The 20885-nt window shown below is 40.6% G+C and overlaps 1 protein-coding gene across 3 annotated transcripts in view; it reads right to left on the reverse strand.

Moving 5' to 3' along the window:
* Positions 1-20885, reverse strand: part of CTNNA2 (catenin alpha 2) — a 1167663-nt gene that overhangs the window by 316878 nt on the left and 829900 nt on the right. The window contains exon 1 of one of the 3 annotated variants that reach the window (XM_077958576.1): positions 13155-13334. The gene's annotated coding sequence lies outside the window, so the exon portion shown is untranslated. 3 annotated transcript variants of the gene reach the window in all.

Raw genomic sequence — 20885 nt, forward strand, 5'->3', positions numbered from 1 at the left:
ATTTAGTCTTCATCCTTTGTACCTGACACACAACTTCTAAAATGCTTGGAAGCTCTAGAGTGATGAGCGTCTTTTCTATATTAATGAGATGACTGGTGGTCCCTAGATAGCTTCAGCATGGGGGCTGTTTGCCAAAAAGACCAAACCATGATTAAAAGCATGTAAATTTCGGCCACCCATCCAGATCTCTGGGGAGGAGGTAGGCGCTGGAACTTGGGTGGCCAATGATTTAACAAATCATGCCTATATGATGAAATCTCCATTAAAAAAAAAATCTCTAAACATCAAGATTCAGAGAATTTCCAAATTGTTGTTCCAAACACATCCACATTCTGGGGGAGGTGTACCCCAGCTCCACAGGGACAGAAGATCCTGTATTCACGACTCTTCTGGACTTTGCCCTGTGTACTCCTTCATCTGGCTGTTCATTTGTGTCCTTTATAATAAACTGGTAAAGTTAAGTTAAATGCCTTCCTGACTTCTATGAGCCTTCCTAGCTAATTACTGAATCTGAGGAGGGAGTGATGAGAACCCTCAATTTATAGCCAGTTGGTCAGAAGCATGGGTGACTCAGGATTTGGGATTGGAGTATGACATGGGGGCACTATCGTGGAACTGAGACCTTTAACTCATGAGATCTGATGCTAGTTCCAGGTAGATAATGTCAGAACTGAATGGAATTTTTGCATCAACCAAACAGTCAAATATTTATAACTTGTTTCCCAAAGTCTGTATATAATTGTCAACAGAACTAATCAAACAAATTTTATGTCTTACACAAGAGATAGAATGAGACTCTAAGTCTGTGGTCTGGAAACCTTGATGTGATCATCATTGTATGGCTAAAGGGCTGTATGTCACCTGGTACATTCAACTAGCCTTGTTGTTTCTCTTTCATGAGACATAAAATGGGAAGAGACTCAATTCTTCCCAATATAGTAGAAAATTATGAAGATTAAAGAAAATTATGAATGTGAAAACCTTTTGAAAAGTGAACCATTATAAGAGGGTATTCACAGCAATCAAAACTTTGCCAAAGGCCTCTCTTAAAGCCACAAACTTGAAGACAGCAAAAGGCCATGAGAAATCTCACAGAAAGCTACCAGCTGGCTGATCCTTCTCTACAGGGTTCAGACAGATGAGCAAGTTCAATGCAGTTCTTCCCCTAAGAGATGCCATTGTAGAACCAGGCTTGCAAATTACTGGCTGTACTGACCTAACCGCAGGACTGCTCCATAGATTACAGTTATTATTGACGTCCATAAAGAATCTAGCAAGTACTGACAGGGGTAGTCTGACTTGAAATGATTAAGATTGCATGAGACAGATTAAGCCTTGTCAGTCAAAAGAAGAAAAATAAATCTTATTTATTTTCTCTTCAATTACTTGTATGTTTGATGAAAAAGCAGCATATACTTTGTAAGCACAATGGCCAACGTTGTTAAGAAGCTACATTAATAACTTGGTGGTGTTCCAATGTAAAAGTATCCTTCTTAGATTAAAATGCCTGGGAAATGAACTCCCCAAAGACACGCAAAAGGAGTCACTTGCTTACAGAAAACGTCAAGATCAAATATGTTTGAGCTACTCCAGTACAAATAATCTCCCCTAGCTCAAAGTCATGTGTCATCTGATTTCTTTGGATATACCTAGTCCTAATTGTTTATAAATGGTTTGTTTCTTACACTTTTCCTCTCATGGCTTTATTAAGATGGTGAATTCATTGACCACGTTGAAGACGAGGCTGTCTTACTCTTCTTTTCAGTCTCCAGTTAGCACCAAACCCATAGTAGGTATTTAATCAGTAGGGGATGACCAGTTGAAGAAGCAATATGCAATGTATATTCTTGAGGAACCTACAATTTCTAAATCCACACTGGAAGAGGTATTTCTACTTCTCTCTGCATAGCTGGGATAAGATTTGTCAGGGTATCCACCTTATATAGAAAGTATTTGCAGAGTTGGGTTATGGTATTCTATTTTTTTCTTTTACGATTGAGTTCATAAAAATGGCCCCTCAACCCAAACCTATCTCTAATAAAAATCAAGTATTCTATCTGCTGAAAGTTTCGGCATAGACCTCATTAATACCCTTTCTAAGTCAGTGCCATAAACTACCTAGATGCAACTCAAACATTACAAATCATAGTTTGGGGATGACTATCTGGCTATAAAATACTTTATTCCTTGCAAAAGAGAGTTGAATATTGAAACTCAATGGATGGGTGTGATACACACACACACATGTGCACACACACACGTTATATTATTAGTGAAAGTGGTTTGTTTTTGTAGATGTTAAAAAAAATCCACCATATGTCAGCCTCAGCACTCCCTATATTCACACTTCCATGGAGATTCATCTCTTCAGCTACTGGCCAATAGAGAGCAAATACCACTCATTGTGCCATTCTGGTATGAAGTACAGTGAAGTAGACTCATCAGAAATACACTAAAAATAGCCAGCTCTGATTGTAATCAGGGATAGAAAATGTGCATTCCTGTTCATCTTAATGTGCTGTTTCATTTTTAAATTTGTTCCTTTGTTGTTTTTATGTCTTTTGCTCCTGGCCTATCCAAAAGCTCTAGAGTCCCCCCATCCTGCCTGGTGATTGGAATTCTAATCACAAGCTTAGCTCTCTCAAATCATTAGGAAAACTACCAGGACTGCAGTAAGTTGGCACCAGTCACTTTCTTCTGTATGTTAATCACTTAGAGGTTTATATTAGGGCATTTGGACTGGCTTTGGCAAAAATAAAAAGGATGTACCTTCTTCACCAGTCAGTGGTGGAGGCAGCTCTCCAGAGTTGGCCATGCTCAGATGCCAAGAGAGAAGGCCTAAATGTATGCTTTTTAAATGCTGGGTCAGCATTGAAGGACTTCCACCTAACCCAACTGTTAGCATGTTCCCACAGTGCTCCCATAGCCAACAACTTGATATTATTTGTACTGCTCTCCCATTCCTCATTTTGGACCATCTGCTTTGACTGAAGGCCCAGCTGTTACTGAAATGTTCTGTTTTCTCAAAAAAGGTTTTCTGGAGCTCCCACAGAAAGACTTCCAGAATATTCTCTCTTTTAATCCTTTCTCCCCTCCCATTTTCTGCTTTAAAAGTAAAAAAAGAAAATAATTTAAAAAGGCCAGGTGCAGTGGCTCACGTCGGTAATCCCAGCACTTTGGGAAACCAAGGTGGGCGGATCACCTAAGCTCAAGAGTTCAAGACCAGCCTGGCCAACATGGTGAAACCCTGTCTCTACTACAAATATAAAAATTAGCCGGGCATGGTGGCACGCGCCTGTACTCTCAGCTACTCGGGAGGCTGAGGCAGGAGAATCTCTTGAACCCGAGAGGCAAAGGTTGTGGTGAGCCGAAATTGTGCCACTGCAGTCCAGCCTGGGTAAGAGTAACACTCTATCTTAAAAAAAAAAAAAAAAAAAAAAAGTAAAATACATTCCCTTTCTGATTTTACTGCTGCCCATACATTCTGCTCTAGGAAGCCACCAGGGGAGCAGGCCTTTGTCAGCCTTGAGCTTGCTACTATCCTCTGGACCAGCCGACTTCCCATGGTGGGGTCAATTCGCCTACTATAAGGGGCTGCAGCAAGTCCTCCTATGACTTGTCTCTACCTTTTGACATAAAACATTGGCAGTTAAGGTGCTTGAAGTGTCTCCCAGTTGTTGGGTGCAGCATTCCCCAGGGAGAGTCCATCATGCCTGAAGACAGTACTGAACTACTAGTTACCCACAGATTCGTCCATGAAAAGTCAGTTGTTTTTGGCTTCTTGGTACAATCAGGAGGTGTGTGTGTGTGCGTGTGTGCACTCACACATCCTGCAGCATGGGTGGGAAGGGAGCTTATGAAGGGAGTGTGGAGTATCGTTCTTCAGCATCTGCCTCTCAAAACTGCTCTAGCTTTTCTGATTAGTTTCCATAGGAGCAAAAAGGAAAATAAAAGAGCGGGGCGGGGGGGGGGGGGTTACTGTAGCCAAACAGAACATTTCTATAGCAGAAACAAAAGACCTTGTGACTTGTTTTTGTCCCGTTTACCTTTTTATTTTTTTGGGGGGGAGGGGGGCGGCATGGACAGAGTCTGGTTCTGTCACCCAGGCTGGAGTGCAGTGGCACAATCTTGGCTCACTGCAACCTCCGCCTCCCAGGTTCAAGTGATTCCCGTGCCTCAGCCTCCCGAGTAGCTTGGATTACGGGCGCACGCCACCACGCCTGGCTAATTTTTTGTATTTTTAGTAGAGATGGGGTTTCACCATGTTAACCAGGATGGTCTCGATCTCCTAACCTCATAATCTGCCCACCTCAGCCTCCCAAAGTACTGGGATTACAGGGGTAAGCCACTGTGCCCAGCTTTGTCCCATTTTCTTATCCCACACCCAACCCAGTTGAAAATGTCCAGGTAATTTGCCTTTTTAAGATGCAGAGTGTGGAGATGGAGGAGTGAGGAGGCCCAAGTTGGTAATGGGCTGGGAACAATGCTCAATGTTCTATAAGGGTTTGTGTCCCTCATATATCCCCTTTGAATATCTCCACTTGTCTCCCACATGAGTGCATGTCCTTGACTTTGAGACTTCATCTTTTATGAATTAAAATTTGCATAGAGTCACTTCTTAAGTATTTGAACACAGCACCTTACAGAACCTGCTTTTAAAACTGGAGTCTAATGTTACACAAATCTGTTTCCTTTGAAAATGTCTTCTATATAAGCAAGTACATCTTCAACAGCAAACAATTTTAAGATGGTTGTTTAAGTAAAATGTAGCATGTTTTGAAATTTTTAAAATGGAAAACTCAAAGTACTATACAGGGGTTTGAGAGGCATAGATGCACGCATTTGTTAAAACTCATTCACTGTGTATAATTTTTACCTAAAAAGATAAGCAAATACCAAACTTTAGATAATAATCTGCATAAGGTGAAGTGTACTAATGTCTGCAATTCCTTTGAAATGCTTCAAAAATAGGATGGATAGATATCTGATAAAGCAAATATAGCAAAATGGAAATTGTAAAATTGAGGGGGCAGGTTGCTATAATCTGAATGCTTGTGTCCCCCTAAATTCATATGTTAAAACCCAATCCCCAGTGTGAGGGTGCTTGGAGATGAGGCCTCAGAGCCCTCATGAGTAGAATTAGTATCCTTATAAAAGGGGCCCCCAAAAGCTGCTTTGCCCCTTTCACCCTATGAGAATATGGTCAGAAGATGCTATCTATGAGGAACAAACTCTCACCAGACACTGAATATCCTGGAGTCCTAATCTTGAACTTCTCAGACTTCAGAACCATGAGAAATAAATTTCTATTGCTTTTAAGTCAGCCAGTCTAAGGTACTCTGTTATAGCAGCCCAAATGAACTAAGACATGAGTACATGGGTGCTCACTGTACAATTTCTTCAATTTTTCTGTATATTAAAAAGTTTTCATAATAAAATGAAGGTATGGAAGGAGAGACACAGCATTTGGCATTGGGAGAGTTGAGTCCTGGTCCCAGTGTGGCATGAACCAGCTGTACAATGTGGTCAACTCTTAACTTTTCTGGGTCTTGGTTTCCCCATCTACAAAATTAGAATCTCAAATGCATTTTTTTGTCTAATAACCTATTATTTTCAGAAACAAACATGGATTAAATGGTCAGAAGCCTTCAATTCACAGGAATTGAGGGCTACCACTTATTGAATTTATATACTCTAAAGGAAACACCGAAAATTCTGTATTCAACATTTTACCAGTTGGAAAGCTCTAATGTGCCTTTCTGATTGTGTCATCTCTCCTAGTGCAAACTTCTCATCTGGTGCCAAGTACTGATGCCAGAAGCACAGTGGGCAGGAATAACCTCTCCCAGATCAATTGGCCTGGAAAATTTGAGAAAAAACAATTAGACTGCTGTCCCATGGTGCTCTACCCAAACTATTTTCATGTGATTGTATACTGCGCTGTAATTTCAGACCCCACAGCCCTGTGGTCTGACCCCAGGCAGAGGGGAAGCCACCTGTAGGATAAGGCATTTGGGGCCAGTCTGAAGGTAGGCCTTCCTCCTCACTCCTCTTTCTTACCCTCAAACTATATTCTCCATTCCCAGTTCAAAACGTCTGCCATTTTGAGATGATCATTTGACTGGAGGCTCTATTTTTTATTAAAAATGCAACTACTCCTGAGTAGGTAACACGTTCAACTGTATCAGCCATTTAAATTACATTGTTAAGAACCTCCACATCCTTTCCAGGTGGCACTTAGTAGTAGGAAAAGAGGAGGGGCTCTAATGAAAGTTTTCTCCCTGTCTATAATATTCTTTTCCTAACCTCGTACTGAAACTATAACTCATCCTTTAAGCTGAGATGGAACCTTATACGCAAAGCATCCCTGATTAACCCATCTGAAAGTCACCTCTCTTTCATTGTACTCCTTTCTTTCTTAATTCATTCAACCAACTAAAGTCTTTTGAGCACCTACAACTTATTGGAAACTACTCTATGTTCTGCGGTTACAGTGGGAAACAAGACAAATGTGGTCCTTGCCTTTGAGGGAATGATATTCCCACGTGCTGATCTGGGACTTTCCTGGTTTTCGCATTAAAAGTCTCACATCCCTGCAACTTTCTCAGTCCCGGGCAGACCAAGAGGACTGGTCATGCTGGTTGGAAACATAAACAATTATATCAGTTGCAATGTAATTATAATTATTAGAAGGAGCGAAGGTGCTCTGATTGTGCATCAAGAGAGGATTTCACTTACCTTCTGAAAAACTGAGAGGTAAAGAAGGGCAACGCAATCCCAGATAAGGAAAAATAATCACATTCAAAGACTCTGATGTTAGAAAGAGTGTGGGATGTCTGAGAAATGTAGGGTGACTTTATATCTTGGTTTGCCTGGGACTGTCCTGATTATAGCCTGTTGCCATGGCATCATTATTAATAGTGCCTCCTTTCATTCTCACAAATGTCTTGTTTTTGAAAAATGAATTATATATTCACCCTACAGAAACTGTAAGATGGCCACATGGCCAGAAGAAAGGAATTAAGGGGAGAGTCATGCAAACGAGGCTCTAAGGTCTCAAAAGCTGATTGTTTAAGGTCTCAAGAGACATGCCCAGATTTGGGATATTTTCATAAGAAATATGGGGAAAGTGAGACTCATCATACACAGAGAAGTAGCGTGATTATATGTGAATTTTAAACAGAACAGATGCAAGAGTGGATGTGAAAGATCCATTGCTTTTGCTGTGATCCAGGCCAGAGATAACAGTGGCCTAGATTAGGGAGGAAGCATCAGAAATGAAGCTAAGCTGACAATTCGAAATATATTCTTCAAAAGGAAGAAATGACATAATTCATTCTGAGGGCAGAAAGGTCCAGGGAGTTGGAGAGTCTAGGCTGCCACAATTGGCCACATGGGCTAAGTATAACCCTGGAGAGTGCCTTTGACGTGCAACACTGTGCAGGGTGCACTGCAGTACAAACAGAGAAGGCAGGAGACTGGGTGTCAAAGATGGTGGCTAGGCCAGGTGCGGTGGCTGGCACCTATAATCCCAGCACTTTGGGAGGCCAAGACAGGCAGATCACTTGAGGCCAGGAGTTTGAGACCAGCCTGGCCAACATGGCGAAACCTGTCTCTAGTAAAACTACAAAAATTAGCTGGGTGTGGTGGTGCGCACCTGTAATCCCAGCTACCCAGAGTCTAAGGCAGGAGAATTGTTGCATCCAGGAGGCAGAGGTTGCAGGGAGCCAGGAACATGCCACTACCTGCAGGACAGAACAAGACTCCATCCCCTCCAACCCCATCCCTGCCACTGCCAAAAAAAAAAAAAAAAAAAAAAAAGAAGAAGAAGAAGAAGAAGAAGAAGAAGAAGAAAAAGCAAGGTGGTGGCTAGCTTTCTGGTCTGAGCAACTCACTGAACGATGGTATTATGCAGGTAAAAGGAATCTGAAGGAGATTCAGAATCCCATGTCAGTATTCCTGAAACCCTCTTAAATGAATGTGTCACTCTATCATGCATTTTGATCATGCATCTGTATAATTTATCTTGCTCTTCCTCTCATGCTCTCTAAACAAACTATAAGTACTCTAGAGCAGACAACAGATTGAATTCATCTCTTCAACCGCCCACAAAGCCCAATGCAGGATCCACCATGAGATAAGCCCTTGGAAACTCTTGGAAGTAGGTGACTAAATGGGTAAGTAGGTAAGGGGATTACCTTCTGCAAAGAGAAGACTAGATGAAGAAGGGTTAGACAGACTTGTGGAAAGGTGATAGCCTTTAGTAACTAATTCCTAGTTACTCTGAGTCAATAGACCAATACAGCAATCCAAAAACTTTTCCTGTAAAGGGCTGATATTAATAGTAAATATTTTAGGCTCTGCAGTCTCTGTCGCAAGGAATCTGCTTTTCCATTTTAATGAATAGGCAGTTATAGAAAATACGTAAACAAATAGGTATGGCTGTGTTCCAATGAAACTTTATGTATGGATACTAAAATCTGAATTTTATATAATTTTCAAATGTTGCAAAATATTATTCTTCTTTTGGTTTATTTCCAGCCATTTAAAAACATAAACTCATTCTTATCTTGCAGGACCTATAAAAACAGGCAGCAGCTGAATTTGGCTTTAGGGCCACTGAACCCTGGACCAGTATATCCATTCCCCTGATATGGAGGATAGCGAGGCCTCTTATCATACATTTTTCCAAGCAGAATTACTTAAAAGCTCACTCTAAATGCCTTCCTTTTCTTCTAGTCTCAAGAACAAGGAAGATATCTAAGATCATGCCATGCATGCTCTCTAACTCATCTTTCTAAAATGGCTTTGATTTCTTAAATGTTTTCTCTTCAACCTTTTTCTGGGGCCTTCTTTCCTTCTCTGCTTTCCCTCTTTAACTTTCCTTTTTTATTGGGTAAGTTTGTTCTCTCACTAATAAATTTTGCTTTTACTACCAGAAGCATTACTGGGCTTGACATTTTTAGTGAGGATGCTGAGATTTCTCCAGTTTTTGTTTATCACTTGCCTTTTCACAATCATGGACAGCCGCAGACCTTCCTAAATTAAGGATTGATGCTTACACAGCATGACCTACACCTGAAAATCTATTAACAATTAACAGCTGGTAAAAACAGACAACCCAAAGATCCAGAGGCTGCCAGCTTCATGGGAGGTGAGGGCCAATTTACAGTGCTGATGATGTACACAGGACTTAATATAGTAATTCCTGTTCCACAGTATCTGGAACTCTACACTGGTCATAAAAACAGTGAGTGAGTTTGTTTGTTTAAGGAGAAACACTGTTCTATGCACACAATAATTTCCAAAACTAAACTAAGACATGCAAGTAAGAAGGAGAGTTTCCTTATAGAGCAATTAGACCAACGCTGGAGACCCTCACTAAAATGCACTCCATTAAATGCGTTCTGCCAAGAGGACTCGTGTCCAATGGAAACCTTACTCCTGCATGGGAATGGTACCTCCAATGGGGGATAGCATCTGCCCAAATGCACAGCTTACAAAATGAAAAAAAAATTAACACAAAAAGCAGAAGAATTGGAGTAGCATCAATGGAGTCATATTATTAATTTTTCCCAGATCTAGACAAGATGTAAGTTATGACAATCATAGCCAAGATTCTGGAGGGGAGCAGTTCTTAAGGCTATGAATATAATGGGGGTTGGGAAGAAAAAGTGGGGACCCTCACTCTTTTCTGAAGCCAATCCATCTTTGGTCTGTCATTGGCTGGAGACCACCCTGCCCTTTTGGTTTTTGCTAGCGAAAACTAGCTGGTCATCATTGCTCGGGAATATAACCCTTTATCTGGGAGATAGCAGAAGTAGTGAAGGGAGGGAGAGAGGTTGGGAGCATAGTGGGTATCCTGAAAGAGATGCCTTCTCCCCATTTCCCATCACAGAGAACACTTGTAAAGACAACTAGCAGTTATGGTCTTCTCCAACAAGCTAGGCTTTCTGAGTATCTCTATTATCGGAAAGGTAGTGCTTTGATGTGCAACCCTATTTCTCAATCGACTTATCTCTGTAATCAGTTTCTTTGGAATGTCGTGTTGTGGCGAATTAGATGTCAAACACACCAGGCTGAATTGGAGAGTATTTAAACCCATACGCTTCAATGGCATTAAAATGAGCCCTGGCAATCAAATGGAGGCAAGAGAATTTGACAGACAGCAAACACAAATCCTGCCACATGAGTATGTCTGGCGTGGTACCACATGCCCGATGTGATAATGAATACCTAATGTGCTGACACATTTGTGGCTGCTCTGCATTTGATTCACCTCAGTTGTGGCAGACTCAGCCTTGTTAGATAAAAGGGCTGCACTTCTTCTTTGCACCATTCACTGGCCCGTGGAAATGGACTGTTTTCACAAACTGCTAATTCTGAAAGCCTTTAGTGGATGGAGCCAGTGTACGGGGAAAAAAAAAAAAAAAAAAAAAAAAAAAAAAAAAAAAAAAAAAAAACCATACAGTTTAAAGGCATGCTCTGAATTTGCTAATAGGCATGCATGGTCCTTTTGGAACCAAAATAGAATTTTTGATGAAGTACCTTGTGGCAAATCTGAAATATTAGCCTGGGGGCCCCAACAAGACATAATTCACTCCACGGGTGAGAACAAATCTCATTTCCACATCCATTCCTCTAAACTCATTACTGACCCCGGGGGAAAATGCTATCCTGGAGCAAGTTTTAATATAGACACTGGTGGTGCCGTTGCTATAGTACTAAATGCAATAATGAGCAACAAGCCTCTTGGTGGCAATGGACCCCCTGGACCTGTGGAGACCCCGGAAGGCAGCTTCTGAAGGCCTTAACACACCACCCAGAGCAGAACACAGTGTCCAGAAAAGATTTCATTACTTTATGTGATAATTTGTCACATAAGACTCACTCTGGCTTAAATGGCCTGATTGTCAGCTTGCTTTCAAATGAACAATTGCTGAGAATAATTTATTTTAAATTAATTTCAACTGAAAAAAAAGAAAAAAGTAGATGCAGTTGGGAAATTAAGAAAATGATTTTGTCAGAAAGATCTAGATTCAAATTTCAGATCCAGGACACATTTTATTACCTCCTTAGGGCTTAATCTCTCCCACTAGAAGTAGTCTCTTAGCTAAGTACAAGTTATCTGTGGGCATGGCCTCTGCCTTTATTGTTTCCTGTTTTATTCCCAAATGCTTTGCCATATAATGATGCTCAATGGATACTGTTAAGTAGATCTACTTTAAAGGATTATTATGAAGACTAGGAAAGTGAACATATGTAAAACTTTTGGCAACTTGCTTGGCACAAGGTAGCTCCACAATGAATTCAGAGCATATTCACTGCTATTATAAGACCACAGGCAGAAAGGCCACAAGAAGGGCTTAGAATGGAAAATCCAAACAAATGAAGAAGTTTGACAACTACTGTGGTTCTGGTAGGAAGGGGCCAGACTCAAGGAGTTGAAGGAAGTGTTCTATGGAAGAACATGGCAGGGAGGGGTGCAGGACACCTTGAAAATGCCAGTGGGTACTTCGGAAGAGCCATAAGCCAGTTATAGCAGGTGGGAGGTCACGCTTGCTAATCAATCCTCAGCTTTAACAAGAAGATTGGAAAGTTTCCCTGGGTTTCCAGAGTGGATCTATATCTAGGCAGGTACTGTCAAATGAAAAACTGAAGCTTGTGGCTAGGGAACATACATACTCAGCCATTCCCCTATGGACAGTCACTTTCCTGCCACACACAAATATGCCCTTTTACCTCACACAGCTTGAAGTCACCACATCAAAATTTCCAATGTCGCTTCCTCATTCAGGACAGAGAAAAGTTCTCAGGAGGGAAGTACAAATGTATCTGGAAGCACACCCTATCCTGACTTGTTAAGGTGGGGATTCTCCTTACTTCCCGCTGCATCCTAACACAGCCCTTCCGTTTCAGTCTGGCCAATCTGTTCCCTACATCCTCTGTGACCATAGGATGACTTCCTTATTCCCATGTGCCTGCTCTTTGACCAAAGCTACATATTCTTTAAGTCTGAAATAATCTATACAACCTTTCCATTCATTAAGAGAGAGAGAAAATGAGAGCATCCTGGTGCAATGGGATCATTCTACATCTCCTCTCAGTCTTTACCACACTCTTTCATTTGCTTCTACAGAATATGAGAATATTCTCTAAGTGTTTATAACAGACATCTTATTTCCTCAAACAAAACATTACTTCTCCAAAGCAGGAACTCCTTGTTGCATATTTTTTCATGAGCTGAACACCAGGCTGGTTATTCACCCAAACGATCCAGCAAATACCTATCAAATAAAGGTTGAAAGGAAGTCAGCAGATACCTGCTTCATATCACATGGACAGGGGCAAACAGAGTTTGTGTGAGTCTCAGGAACTTTCTGCAAATATTTTCAGTAAATATTATACACAAAGTAATCAAAAGGAATACCAACTGCATTGTACAAACTTACATATAAACATATACAGTCATAATGACACTCCATAATGACATTTTGGCCAATGACGGACTGCATATATGACCATAATCCCATAAGATTGTAATGGAACATATATAGAAACCTGATACATGGTCCTTGATATTGGCATTGCAGATCAAGTAGGGAAAATGACTTATATTCAGTAATGGTGCTGGGACATTTAGTTTTCCATATGAAAAATTTATACAATTAAAAAAACCATGCCATCTAGGTTTGTATAAGTACATTCTATGATGTTTGAACAACAATGAAAACACATTTCTTAGAACATATCCTGTCAATAATGGAAGCATGACTGTCATCAAACATACTCAACATGCACAAATACAAACACACCCCTCACTCACACACCACTTAGCTTTTCTCACAGGCAAAATTCCTAAGCAGCCTCTGATTTAACGTCTGGCTGTAATCAACTTTTGTAAGCCGGGGCTGCCCGTAACCAGCAAAGCCACTTGGGAAAGAGTCTGCAGTCTCTGTAAGAAGATCAGGGCTGACCCACTCCAGCCACTAGGGTTGACTTTCTGGACTACCTGCTGCTGCAGCTGACTGCTGCAAATCTATTCCCCTCCAAGCTGTCCTTCCTGCTCAGTGGGTCTCTCAGTCTGGCCCCTCAGCCCAGCCGTTCCCCTATGGAGAGTCACTTTCCTGCCAGACACAAACATGCCTTTTTACCTCCCAACTTGAAGTCACCACATCAAAGGTTCCAATGCTGCTTCCTCATTCAGGACAGAGCAAAGAAGGCATTGTTATTGGCCCTTTAATGAGGAACTGATCATGCTTCCCTGACAAAGACAGATAATGACAAAACTCAAAAAAGCAATCCATCTGCTCTCTGATTGCTGGGATTAGAATGTGGGTGAGCGAGGAGACAGGGACAAAGAGTTTGTTTCCATAAAGAACAGAATGGAGAATCCAGAGAGTTCTCCTCATCACTCCAGAATTATCAACTGTTCACTTCTCATTTCATATTAACTGTGAAATGCATCTAACAGTGAGTGTTAGATAAGCTATCCATATTAATAAGTGAACATTTCCAGGCATCCGAATTGTGGAAAAACAGATAACGTAACATAAAAAAAAATTATTTATATAAAGCAGGGAAAGGAATTCTAGCTGATATGGTTTCCCACACTGAGCAAACGGATACATGATTATCATAAAGCTGAAAGAAGGAAGTCTTGGGCATACGTTACAGCTAAAGTCAAAGCAGGAGTGCAGATAGGAAAGCAGGAAAGAACAATTAGGGAATTAATTAAATAAAGCTCTGTTTATACTTCTATTGTCAGTGCTAATTATTTGTGGGTTTGAAGTAAGCTCCCCTGTCTTCATTAGTGGTTGTCAGTGAATGATAACATACTTGGATTTCCACACGTCCTGGTTGTTTCCAAGGATTGTATTTGCAGTGTCAGCTCACATTTTCACATGATGACAGTAATAATCAAGAAACCCATACTCACTAAAGCTAATCTTGCTTTTTTTTTTTTTTTTTTTTTTTTTTTTTGGTCTTAAATAAGAGGTATGTAACTGTTTCCTTGCTCCACACTTTAGCCTCTGTCTAGTTGCTGGTATATCAAGGTAACAGCTCTTCAACTTTGAAGAAGCCATGATGGTTAGGTTCTTTGGAAGAGGACGAGTTAGCAAGAGTTCCCTCCACGTGGCATTTGCAGACCACCAAATCCATTCCCATCCTCTGTCCCTCCCATGTCCCTGCTCAGGCCTTCCTGATGCAAGTAAGTGCCTCTAGGCAGGAGATCTGTTTGCAAATCTGTAGGAAGCCTTACAATGAGTAATTGGTGACAGAATCTACTTGCTCATGCCTGTGATCATTAACTTTTCCTTTAATAAAAGAGTAGCAACTATTCTTTTCTGTTGATTTCTTACAGCTGCCCTCAGAGTTACACTCAGAGAGTAGCATGTGTTTGAACTTCTGCAATACTGTAGGAGTTATGAGGATCTAGCTGGTAGAAGGGGTGGGAGTGGTGGGGGCAAAGACTAGAAGGAGAGAAAATAAATGTCATCAGCAGTAATGCCTTAGGAACACACCTAGAGAGAGAAACGAGGTTTCTAAAAAGCAAATAAATTAGGGGGCTAGGCACAGTACTTTTGATAACTGAGATAAAGTGTGTAAAAGGGAGGGAGGAATGGAAGAGAAGAGACTGCAGAGAGACCAAAAATCACAGTGTATGAGAAATCTGACACAATTTCACTCCTGGGTGCTCTTTTTTTTGGCCAATAACTCAGATAATCCAATCAAACCCCTCTTTCTTTAAAGCTAGAACTTGAAAAATTGACATTTTGTTTCTTTTGAAGATTTTTTTCCTTAAATGGAAAGTTTTCTGTGGTACACCTTATTTTAGAATCTCTATCTTCTCCCCCTCTTTTTTTTTTTTTTTAAAGAAAATTAGAACTATTGGCTAATTTGTGATTTTGTTATTTCTAGGCACATTTTGATTGGCCTTCACAGTCAGATGCTAATGGAGGCGATTCCATCGGCAGAGGGATGGATCCACTTACCCATATCACCCTGAGCAGTACATAAAGATGAACTTCTCGGGGAGAGGCAATGGGGGCAGGGATGGCAGAGGACAACATCTTCTAAGTATAGAAATAGATAAAATGACAAGAAGACTAGAGTTGCCATCTGCTGGAGGATGGAAAGAATGACATTTGACACTGTTTGCAAGAGCAAAGCTAAACTCATTAGTAAAAATAATAAATCTCCATGTGCTGTGTACTGCCAGTTAAATAACACAAATTTATAGCAGTATCTTATTATTTCAGCATGGCAGTTTTTGGATAATGCTGAAAATACACGGAGGTAGTAAAACAATAGCATCCATTTTCCCTAATTTGTACTCTGCCTACTCTTAGAAGGGTTGATGAATATTGCTTTATTCCCTTTCAAATGCCAACAAGTTCCTTCAACGTGTATTTCTCACTTTCACCACTGTGACTTTGAAAATGATGATGGGGTTTCTTCTATGAGTATGCCTAGTCATTGCTTCCAGATTTTCTTTCTGCTTATGTAACATGACCAAATGCATGAAGCTCACTTAGGTTCAATATAAAGACCGCTGGACGGAGAATCAGAAGGCTGGGGTTGATAATCTGTTTGCCCACCAGCTACCAATGCAACTATAAACCAATCACTTTACTACTCTGGGTCCTGGCATTTTAAACTGTAAAATTATAAATGCTATGGAGGATGGGCTACAAAATCTAAATGATCTCTAAGGTCCTTTTTAGCTCTCAAATTTTGCAAATCTATAAGCATTTCAAACTCATGTAGCACTTATAACATGAATATTCAAGCTAACTTCTCATCATTGCTTCTACTGAATGCAGCAAAACTGTATCTAATGGCCTGATTAATCAGCCATAACCATCTTCTTTGCCAGTGAAGGGAAAAAAATGTTTTACCCCTTCTCATATTGTAGAGAAAGAGGTAGTTATTTAAACTTGATTTCTCTGATGCTGTTTTTGTTATGGTGAGTGACATAACAAAGTTCTCTGATCAGGAAAAATATAAAACAAAAAACAGCTTTAAGAACCACAGATTTAGAATGGCAAGTAACCTCCAAGACCAAAAGTGGAAACTGAGGTCAAAGGATTCACCTATACTTGAATATCTGGTTTGGTGCCAAAGTGGATTAGATAATTTAATTGGCAAATACTTCCTCACCTGAAAGAAACTCATCATCCTTCTTTCTGTAGCTATAAATCCTGCAAATCTACAGCATCCAAGTCAGGTATCTCCTCCTCTCTAATCAATTCTTGTCCCCTTCAGCCTACAGTGATTCTTCCCTCTTCTAGAAACACTAGTGTTCAATGTCTGAAAAACCTCACTTGGCAAGTGACATTGTCTTTCATTCATTTATTCATTTGACAGATATTTAATGAACATATTTTTAATGCCTTGCATTCTTCTAAGTGGGACCGAAGCATTTAAACCCCTGTTCTCATGAAGCTTATATTTTAGTGAGGAAGTGGGAGAAATATATATACGTAGGAAAATAATATCCAGTAGTAATATGTGCCATGACAGAACATTAAAGCAGGTGCTATGATAATGATCTGATGCCTTCTTTAGATGGAGTGGTCAGGGAAGAGTTCTCTGAGGTAGTGACTCTAAATTGAAACTTGAGTGATGAAAAGGAGATGGCTATGCAAAGATGTGAGGAAAGGCATTCATAAAACAGATCCAGCATGGGGGGGGATCAAAGGAAAGAGTGAGTCTGGAATAAAATCAATAAGAGACATAGCAACAGCAACATGAGGGGAGGGAGGTGGTCAAGGTCCAGATGATTTGAAGTCTCAAGGTCATGCCAAAAAAGGAGTATTTTATTCCAAGCATTCTGGGAAATCACTTGAAGCTAAGAATTTGTTCTCTTTTCATGTAAATCAGTCTCCCCCACGTCCAAGAATTAACATCTTACCTTTTAAAAATTTCTCACAATTCCTAGGTCCTCCAAACCTTTTTACATAAAAGGCTTTTTAATAAATAGCTGCTGGCTGATTGTGTTGTACATGAAATCTTTAAGTTAGTTAATAGTTTAAGTAGGGGCTTAACCCCTAGAGGATCAGAGGTCATGATGATTGCAGCCCTCGACCTCAAATTCACAGAAAGGCTCAAGAAATGAGCTCAGCGTGGAGACAGAATATCCTGACATCGCCTGTGACTCGACTCTGAGACTCGTGAAATGCCTCACACTGCGAGCAGCGGCCCACGAGGATCCAAGAGAGCCCCTTTGTCAACTCCTTCAAAGCAAAGAAAATCACCTAACTTTGGAGAGGTTCTGACAGTCTTTATACCCATGCATCACATAGATTTAATTGAAACTTTGCAACAGGTAAATTTGTAACAATTCATAGTTTTCATGCTCAAAAGAGTATCTTTGTGTAAAACAGCAGCCTGAATAATGGGGGGTAGGGAGAAGATTAATTCAGAGAGGTTATTCGTTTTATTCTCTCTTGATGCAAGCCCCATTTTTACATGCTTTTCTTTTGACTATAGGGCAATCTTTAATTTCAGCTTTAAGGGAAGCTTAAGGAGGTCATTAAACATTATGAAAACTGAAATATCTCTAACGTTAGCTGAGAGTAACCTGACTTGTTTTTTCATACTGAGCTCTAGAAAAGGCAAATTCCTTGTAAAGAGTTAGGGTGGAATATCCTGCTCCACCCACCCCTAGTGGTCTAGGAGTCCTCTAAGCTATCATGGGAGGAATTTGTGGCTTGAAACCCAGACAGATGCTAGAAACTTTTAAATCCTGATATTCATGGTGCTAAAAATACATGTGGATTCACTAATAGAAAAAGAAGGAGGAGGAGGAGGAGGAGGAGGAGGAGGAGGAGGAGGAGGAGGAGGAGGAGGAGAAAAAGAAAGAAAAGAAGAAGAAACACAAAGAAACTGATTAAGAAAATGAGATGATGAAAGTACAGAGAGAAAGAGAAGAGGAGCTGGCAAGAGAGAAGGTCAATAAGATGCCGCATGGGGGCAGAGACCATAACCTTCCAAGCATCTAGGACAGTGTCTGACACACAACAGATGCTTAAAACGTTGGGGGAGGGAGGAAAATACATGGGAAAATAAAAGAGGAGTTGTATTTGTGAGACCGCAGGCAAACAAGGATGCAAGAGAGAAGAGGAAAAGCGAGAAATGAAGGGGAAGAAAGAAAGGAGATCTTGGCGATGATTCCCACATCTGGATGCATGTCAGAAACACCTACGGAGACCACCTCGAAACGCAGATTCCCAGGTCTGTTCGGAGCACTATTACATCAGAAGCTTGGAGTAGGGTTGGGTTCTAACCCGAGTCTAACAAGTCAAAACCAAAAGCTCTCGCCAGGGGATGCTATGTGCTGTGATTTGGGAACCCCACTGAGCTACACGAAAAGAAAAGAAAGGTGCGACCAGTGTGCAGTGACAGAGCCGGTGCCAGCACTGACCCTGGTCACAGGGCACCTGGGGGACCACCACAGGGCACGCACTTCTCTTCAAGAAGATGGCTCACCTTCGAGAACTAGAGTTCCTCTCCGATTAATACCCGTTCCCCCTTTTGCCAAATTATAATTGTTCCCAAATTATATACCTTTCAGTGATGCCTGGAATGACAAGGGGTGGGCTACAAAAGGAACTGCATGGGAAGGCGGCGTTCTCTTTTGCCCATGGCACAGGTTAGAGAAATAGCTCCGCCTAGGCCGCGCCGTCTTGGATGTCCAGGTGGCCCTGGTTGATTTTGGAGTATGACCCCCGAGTGGCAACGAGTGAGAACACAATCTCTCTCACATACTGAGGGAGGAACTAGCAAAAGTGACTGGGTTTTGGATAATGGACAAGGCGGCACTGGCACCCATCTCCCCAGACACGCGTTTCCGATCGTCATGGCAACGCACGCGGCGTCGGGGCTGTGGCCGGGGCAGCGCATCTGTGCCTGGGCCAGGCTGGCGCTTGGGGCCCAGCGGCCTCCGCCGCCGCGCGCGGTCCCGGAGCTGCAGGAGCCCGGGGGCGGCAGGCAGCCCTGCAGGCAGCGTAGCCGCCCAAGCAAGGGAACAATTGCCTCTCGGGATTAAGTCTACGTGGGCTCGAATTGTGTGTTACTATGACAATGGTAAATAGGTTCACTGGCTTTCAGGGAAGTGGCTCCTTGCAGAGTGAGCTAAGGAAGGCACAATTTCTCTCCAGTTCAGCACACCTATACCCATTCATGGGTCTGTTTTCATGCCACATAAAATGAGGAGCTTAGGCAAGCCACTGTATTACTTAGTTTTAATCACTGGGCATTTTATTGACAGTGACCTACACTGAGTTTGATTTAGTGGCTCCAACTAATAAAAGCCTGGTAGTAGACTAGAAAGAAGAAAGTTAAGCACGCTTATCAGATGGTAATTAATTTGCTCTCTAGAAAGAAAAAATATGAGCTAAATGTTTTGATAAAGTAGTTCTATGAATGTACCAGGAATGTCTCAAACCTCATCTTAAAAAATACACCCACATTTAAAATCATGTTTTGTTCTGTTGTTGCTTCTTCCGCAGGAGGAATAACCACTCTACCCTGAAACCTAATACACCTTTTTAAAATAAATAAATAAATACAGAGAATCTTCTTCCAGAAGGGCTATAGCTTTTCCTAGAGTATAGATTACCTACCATGCCAGAGCCAGTCTCGCAAAACATGTTAGCAGAAATAAGGTATTGATTAAATATAGTCACAGTAAAGACTACACTTACATTAATATTTCCCACTACTGGTGATTTAGCATTTATCATTCATCAGAGTCCACAAGTATATGCATGCATGCATTCACAAAAACGAAACCTTGCCATAATTAACTGGTTGTAGCATATATAGACTTTTGATATATCAGAAAAGACAGATTGTTTAAGCCCACCATGGTAGGCTTTTTTTTAAAAAAAGATTTATTCCAACTTTTCCTGGTTGTAGTTCATTTGTGTACATTTTATGAATTCATACAACACAAATTATTTTAAAATATGCTGTTCAATAAAGAAATAACAGATTCAAGACAAATCACTGGCTCTAACCTACTTCTTTCACTTCATCTCAATGTGTACTTTCCCCAGCATCTGTACTCTGTTCAATATACACTGTACTGGGAGTGTTTCTGTTCCTACCAGTTAGACTTCATCCAGAACCTCCTCACCACCAGTCAAGCCTGGATCTTAACACCCTTTTCCTAGTGCCATCTCTCCACGATAGAAAATCTCTAAACCCTCTCACTGAAACCTCCAAAACCTCTCAAATTTCCTTTTTTTTTTTTTTTTTTTTGTTTTCCAGGAGGCCTTTCCATTATAATCTACACACTAAATGTTTACTTGAGGGTTATCAAGTTCTTCCATGTTATATCCATCATTAACTTTTCTTATATCATTTCTTTCAGTCATTTTTACATGTGGGTGTCAGAGAACCTATCAGGTCAAAAAAGTTATATCCAAATATCTGTGCCATCTAGCATGTTTTTAAAACTTTAATAAATATTTCATTATGTGAATAAACATTAATATTGGCACACTATGGCGGACTGATTTGCTTAACTGAATTTCCAGAGTTATTCTTCTTCTCTGCCCCCACTTAAAGACATCACCACCCTAATAAAATGTAGAGACATATTTTGGTTACACATTAAAACTCATTCAACTTTTAAAAAATTGAGGAATAATTGGACACATGTAAATATGGACTATATATTAGATAACATTAAATAATTGTCATTAATTTGCTAGGCTGCAATGACAACATTGTGGTTATGTAAAAAAGCTTTTTAAAATATATACATAAAATATTTAAGCATAAAATATTATGAGATCTGTGGTTTACTTTAAAAATGACAATGCCAAAGTGGCAAGATATTAATCATTCTTAAGTCTAATATTAATAATTAA

This window comes from Macaca mulatta, chromosome 13, assembly GCF_049350105.2.
Source record: "Macaca mulatta isolate MMU2019108-1 chromosome 13, T2T-MMU8v2.0, whole genome shotgun sequence".
In the NCBI taxonomy this organism is placed as follows: domain Eukaryota; kingdom Metazoa; phylum Chordata; class Mammalia; order Primates; family Cercopithecidae; genus Macaca; species Macaca mulatta.